The sequence below is a fragment of the Chlamydotis macqueenii genome, chromosome 6, assembly GCF_036417535.1.
Source record: "Chlamydotis macqueenii isolate bChlMac1 chromosome 6, bChlMac1.mat, whole genome shotgun sequence".
NCBI classification, from domain to species: Eukaryota; Metazoa; Chordata; class Aves; order Otidiformes; family Otididae; genus Chlamydotis; species Chlamydotis macqueenii.
In genome coordinates this window covers 20,697,814-20,703,583 of record NC_141561.1, presented here as the reverse complement: position 1 = coordinate 20,703,583, position 5,770 = coordinate 20,697,814, and positions in this window count along the sequence as shown.

Sequence of the window (5,770 nt, the reverse complement as noted above, 5' to 3'; positions counted from 1 at the left end):
TTATAGCAGTTTTCACAGTATGATGATGAATATTTGTGCTAAATCAGCAACTGGACAATGGATTAACCAGACAACTGTAGGATATATAGCAGCTACAGAAACTTCCCTTCCCAAACCGATACTGTGCAATGGGCCACCTCTACTGGCAGTTTTGGAGGACAAAGTAGCTGTGTCTTTTAGAAGCACATAAGGAAACTGAGGCCACAGTTAAGTAATTTGACAGTGACCAAACATGTTTTAATGAGCTTTTTTTCAAGCATGTGATACTACAGTGATTGAGTAACATCATTTAAAGTAGGCCAGCTACAGTATCTGTAAAAAACTAAATCAATATAAAATTTAGAAAACTGCAATATAAAAAAACTTGGTAGAAATAAATTTTACTGCAGCTTCTCAAAGCAAATTGAAATAAAATCACATTTGAATCAAACAATTTATACTAGGTTGGTACTAGGAGCCTGTATAAATCACTGGCAATATATTACCAGCAAAACATGCAGAATAAGAAGTCCTGATCTGAGACAGCTGTGTTAATACAAAATATGTTAGAAAGAACAGCAACAAAAGACTGGAGATGGTACAGGCAGCATAGCTTTGTAACCAGCATTAACAGGCTACAATTTTCATGCTTGGTTCAAGTCATGGAAACTGTTTTCTAAACCAGTGTGATTAGTAACCAAGACTAGTGGCAGAGTTCTTTTTCCAAAACCATGACCTGTGGCAGTGTAAAATGCTATTTCACCACATAGGGGGCACAAATTTAGACTGGAAACAGCAAAAATTAGGCACTGTAGCATTCCTCTTCTATCTCCTTTTGCTTTTTTCACTTTTTAATTTACATTTGCGTACCAAACATTTCAGTCAAATGTGATAACTTGTCCTTTCTATTTATATAAGAATTCCAAAGTAATTGGAAAAAAGTTTTACTACATTTGAAAAAAAAAAAAACAAAAACCCGCACAGTTTTGTAAATAATCCTACTCTGTTTTAGCACAATAAAGTTCTACTTAAAGCTTCCACAATAAACTTCGTACCTTCTTTGCATTGCAATTGTAAAAGGAACACTGTTATATACTGAAACTCTAAATTTATACTTTGCTGCTTTATTATCTTTTTTTCTCTTGCAAATATATTTAGGGATGTAATTTTATAACTCGGTATTTTTACCCTTACAGTGGAAATTTAAGAACTGGGTTTTTTTTAAGTACTGCTGTTAATTGCAGGTATGGGACTGGAAAAAAAAATTATTTGAGATTTCATGAGAACATGTGTAGACTTGTGGTTTTTGATTGTTTCTTGTAAATTTACTGAGAATATATGCTTTCATTTGCACACTCTTGCTGAAATTTACTTACATTCAGAGGCATATCAGTTTAGACCCCTTAACGTTCTTAAAATATCTCAGTGTGTGTCTCTGCTTTTAAGCAAAACAAAAAAAATTATTTTGGTATTTTCTAACATTATCATTTTGTCTAGTATTTCTGCAGACATTTACATTATTTCTGTTGTCATTTTCCACAGTCATTTGCTATTTCATGATTTTTATAATTACTTTAAATATTTGGAAATTATTAAAATTATGTTGCGGTGTGAAACAGAAAACAGAAATAACAAACAGAAACAAAAGCACTAGCAGAGTGGGGAAGCAAATGACTTACCAAATGACTAATATTTCTAGTTCTTAGTAGGCACCCTGATTTAACTGCACGTTCTCACATACACTAATCTTCTCCCTCGACCTTCCGCTTTGTTTCCTTCCAAAGTATTGCCTGGCTTCTAAGATCTTGTACTTTTCCGGTAATACTGAGCATGCTGGCTCCCAGAGTCCTTTTAGATAGCACTTTTAGAAGCAGGACAGAAGAATCATTTTCCTTCAGTTGCTCAAGCAACTGAGGGCAGATCCCTCTGTTGTAGTCAAGAGCAAAAGAAAAATGCACAGGCGTAGTCTAAATAAAGGCAATATCTCCTTTAAGAGTTCCAACATTTTAAAGTCTTAAATGTGTTTATTTCCATTAAACATATACTCATTTTAAAAACTTCTATGGTGTACTCTGTGATATTGCTCACAAAACTACAGTAAGCAATATATGTTCAAGTGCCCATAATTTTTCATTTATTCAGTAATAATACAGGGCGCATCAAGTGAACCTTTTAAGTTGTTTGCTCTGTGCATCACCAGATAGATACATGCTGGGAACTTTTAGTGAAGTCTACATTACTCCTGAATTTAAAATGCCTTGTAAACTTTTTCTAAGTGAGCTAAATTAAGACTTACCCCACTGTTTTGGTTTTGGTTTTTTTTTTGTTTGTTTCTTGTTTTGTTTTGTTTTGTTTTTTAATTTTGAATACAATGCTTATATGGCCTCAACTAATTATCTTAAGCAAAGGCTTTTTAAATCTAATATTCATAGGGAGATTCTCAAAACTAGTAGGACTATACCATTTTCATACCTAGAGTACAGCAATGATATTTATTATCTGTGACAGAACTTCATATAAACAGCTTCAAGAAAGACAATGCATAGCTTGAACACTCCTGGGTATACAAAGTTCACAAACTGCCTAATCCTGAGTAACACCTACTATTCCCATCTTATTAATCAAGTCTTACAGTTGAAACAAACATACAGTTGCACTATGACACAGAAAACAGAAAAAAGAAACACGGTTAAAGTATAGCAATGGTACTTTCTTTTCAGTTTTCTTTCCTATTTCCTCAATGCCTGGAGATTGCTCAGCTTTGAGACAGCACACCATGTTACTTTAAATCTAGGCAGCAAACATCTAAAAAAGGATCCTGTCTTCCCAGAACTTTTTCTGAAAGAGGCAACAGAGCAAAAAGAAGAACGAACAAAAGGGAGAAGACACAGAGCTAAAGGAGCACAAACAGAAGCAGACTTGAGAGATCCTGTTTGTGAGTAGGGTCTCTGGAGGATCTGCTCTATAAAGACAGCTGATGTAGTGAAGTGTATTTAGCAGGTCATTTGTACCTTCTGTACCATAACGGCCCACATTGGCATCTACCCATATACTGACACTACCTGTGCCTTAGACATGTAAAGATGGAAAGTATTCTACGTTGTACTTCTTGAAAATGCAGGAATCGTTCTGATTTCATGAAGACTCAGAACAGTAGCATGAAAATGCTAAGCGTGGTTATTTTGGACCAACTTACTTCCACCTCATGATGACAACTTCAGAAAACATGGTGAGTCCATTTGTGTTTCTACTAGATACTGTGAGAGTATAAGAGAATTATTAACAAGATAACAAGAATAGACATAGTGGGAATTTTATTTTGCACATTTAATAGCCTATTGAAATAGCCAATAATTGTAAGTATGTTTTGGTGCTGGTGTTTATTTGATTGTTAACTTGAAATTGTTCATTTGACTTATTACATATTGTACTCTGCAACAGCAAGTAATGTCTCTTTCACTCCAGTTTAATTTATGGCTCTGTTCTCCCCTGCATACCACCACCTGTGGATTTCTCAGACTTCATGTCACAAGCTTATTTCCTTCCTAATCAACTTAACCCAGATGTTCCCTCCCACTGCTGTTTCCCAAGACATGCTACTAATAGACTTATTTACTTCCCATATTTCTACATCACTTCTATGCTTCAAGAATTGATTAAGATGCCACAGGCTGGTAAATTGTTCCAAATGCCAGCAGACAGAATGACAGTGAAAATATTTTAAGATTTGTTGCTTTCTGCCACAAGTGACACATACTTACGGAGATGTTACTTAGGATAAGAAGCATTGTCTATAAAATATTGCAAACTAAAGTGAAACTAAATGTAGAGATGAAGTTAAAGAACATGTTATAAATGAAACATACTTTTCTAAATGTCATTTTCTGGCTGCTGACCGTGGAAAGGAGCTGTACCTTTCCAAGTGCTTTATGGTCAGTTTCCCACAGAGGTTATCAAGCTCTGATGCCACTACCTAATAGGTTGGAAACCACACCAAAAAAATAGACTTGGGTGAAGTGAGGTATTTACTGGCTTATATGTCTGGAAATAGAAAAGGTAATTTTTCTGATGACCCAGAAAGCACAGTGCTTCACTCTCAAGATCAAACTACAAAACTCAAAGGACATCACACACAAACTTCTCTCTAAGTTAAAAGGTTTTAACTTTATTGATCTCAGCAGATTTTAAAATGTTAAAGATTATTTCTACAACACTCAATTTTGGGTCATTTCTAAGTGATCATATCTTTAAAGAACAACCCTTTCATGACTTTTTTTTTGCGTGTGCCTTTCCTAAGAAGCCCCAAGGGACATTTTCCTCATTTCTTCGTTCTCTTGTTGTACTTGCTTAATAGCACACAGTCAGATTAGATATAGCATCTGCATATGGAAGGCAGAGCTTCTCTGGTTTTCTCTGTCTTCTGGAGACTTGAGCCAAAAACTAGTCAGTCTGCTATAATCTTGAACTTATAAGAAAGTAATTTCTGTTAAATCAAGCCCTAAATAAATATCAAAAATAGCAAGACTTCTATCTGTTCAGAATAAAATTAACGGCTTAAAAATGAATTTAGTTAGGTTCTTTCAAAATCTAATTTCTTCTTGTAACCACTACAGCTTACAATGCACTGTGAAAAGTAAAAATTAAAAAAAAAAAAAAGTACAATCACAGTCTTCTAAATCCTCTCAAAAAACAAGAGCAAAATGAGACAACGTTATTTCTTTCCATACACCTTAGCATTCTTTCACTGGTGCCATTTTCAATGTTGCATATAGAAACCCTTCTACAATAGACACTTCTGTTGTACTGCTACAAATAGCCTCATATTACAGTATTAGCACTTTGAAAGAAAAACTCAACCTGATGCTTTTCATTCTTTCATTTTTCCTGGAGTGAATGAGATTCTCCTCTGTTTACCTTATTTAGAAATTACAGGCCTAGTTGTGTAATGTCAGTTAGCACAAAATAGAATATATTCTCTTTAACTTCACTGATTTTACTGAAAGAACTAAAGGTAAAACAACATCATATCTGCAGTGATACAGGTAGAAATCTTGAAAATATCTCAAAAACTGTCAGAAGCCGTGTATATTTACTAAAAAGTCTTTTTGGCTATGCACTTCTCTCACTTTCTGGACCTTTACAATACCTCTCAAACTGCTGCATATGTATGCAACTTTTTAGGAATATCTGTTATCCTATAATGTTGGAAGTATGATTGTGTTCATAAGCATTAAAAAAAAAAATTCTGACTTAATCCAGTAGAGAAAATATGCTTTGTGTTTTTCAAATGCTTCTATTTAAATGCTTCCCTCTTCCAGAAAGAACTTTTAGATTTTCAGACTGGCTTCCTAAGGAAGTCAGTCATCCTATGAAGGAGTAGTGTTTGATCCACAGTCAAATTCGTTTTTTCTGTTAGCTAAACTGTACTCCACAAAAGAGTCAGCTCATGACAACAGATGAAAATTGCCTCTTTAAAAATAAAACAGCCACAAAAACAGGCAAGAGGTCTTTTTAAGAGTGGGGCAGAAAGAACATAGGGAATAGAGCCAGACAATAATCAGACAAAAGTGAGACCCACATCTGAAATCATTGCAATTTGTTGAGGACAAGTGATCCTAAAAATAAACTACCCTCACCCACAGCACATGATACGTGATGAGTCTTTGTGGATTCTGAATAAGCAGTAAGCAACAAGAACATGGTGAAGCAAAAAAACATATATTAAATCTCAGCACAAAGGAGATTTCCTTGGGAAGGTTTAGTTGAGGGCATATGACTATAGTCCATCCCA